Consider the following 1,717-nt stretch of genomic DNA (forward strand, 5'->3'; position numbering starts at 1 on the left):
CAGCTGATCTATTACGTGTATAAAACTCCCATTTCTATTTGTTCAGAACATACAGCTGATCTATTACGTGTATAAAACTCCCATTTCTATTTCTTCAGAACATACAGCTGATCTATTACGTGTATAAAACTCCCATTTCTATTTGTTCAGAACATACAGCTGATCTATTACGTGTACAAAACTCCTTTTACTCGTTTCGACCTTCTTAAGTTTGTTCCACATTGTTCTACTTTTATACTACATCGGGTCAACTACCCGAACCCTAGCTACCATCGAGTTTCTTAAGTTCGTTCCACATTGTTATACTACATCGGAACTACCCGAACTCAGTGTTAAGAAGCATGAGTAAAACTGCCCTTCAAACAACTCTGGAACTTACAGTCATCTAAGTAAAGACTGTAGCGAGAAGCCTAACATCGAACAGATCAAAATAATAGACTCAGCGACAGACAGACGAATGGACATTAAGGAAAATAGAAGTACTCCTAATTGAAACTTGAAACTTAAACTGAACAACCAAATAACACACAGACCGCCAACAACGAGAACCAAGACATATGGTCCCCTTGTATTAAATAAAATAATATAATTCTGAAATAATCCAAAACGTATCAGGGGGAGTCAAATGAACCTGACCCTTCCAGGTCTGCAAAGATACCGACAAGAGAGAGAACCAACTTAACAACACCACTGCATCTCAAACTGTGATAAACTTATCATGCCTGAGATGAGCAAAGAGTGAAAACTTCGTCGAAAAATCAAATGTCAATATATATATATATCAAATGTATCTAAATATATCATACTGCTGCTAATAACAGTGACTCTTTCTGAGGAACTGCTCTGATCTTTTAAGTGGACCAGAAATACAACTTACCAAAATGTTTAAGATTTACGTAATACATGCAAATTCTGTTGTCACTCCGAAAGAAACTGTTTTGGTATCGTTTTTGTTTTTGTTGTTCTTCAATTGCGTCTATATTTTTTCTACTTCTATTTATATTTGGCCTAGGAAGGACCTCACGTGCCTGTTTATTCCCAAATGTAGGCTTGTTACTGTTTCTATCATTGTTGATTGTACGACACAGACTTGGAGGTAGCAGGGTAAACCAGCATAGTTATTGTGATCACTGCCCTCTCTAACACAATGTGTGGCGGAAATTCAACTGTGTTTATAATATTCAAACACGCACTCTTGAACCAGAGACCCTTGCCGGAAATTGTGGTCAAGGAACCTGCGTGGTCCAGGTGCGTGACAAGTGAATCACCATTGTGTGAAACTGCCTATATAAGCCGAATTTAAGAACGCACGTAAACTTTTTATAGTTGTCTATTTCGCAGTTTGTTCGATTACAACTAAACGTTGAAATGTCAACACCGAGGACATGGAACTGACTCAATAAACTAGTGTGTTCTACGTGTGAGGATTATAGAATCTGATGTTCCCATAGGTAAGAACCATTTTGAATCTAAGTTATAGAAGTGATGTGATTAAATAGCGTGAGAATTATAGAATCTGATGTTTCCAGGTTGTTACCATAGGTAAGAACCATTTTGAATCTAAGTTACAGTTATAGAAGTGATGTGATTAAATAGCGTGAGAATTATAGAATCTGATATTTCCAGGTTGTTACTATAGGTAAGAACCATTTTGAATCTAAGTTACAGTTATAGAAGTGATGTGATTAAATAGCGTGAGAATTATAGAATCTGATAT

Source organism: Limulus polyphemus, unplaced genomic scaffold (genome assembly GCF_000517525.1).
Source record: "Limulus polyphemus unplaced genomic scaffold, Limulus_polyphemus-2.1.2 Scaffold9895, whole genome shotgun sequence".
Lineage (NCBI taxonomy): Eukaryota > Metazoa > Arthropoda > Merostomata > Xiphosura > Limulidae > Limulus > Limulus polyphemus.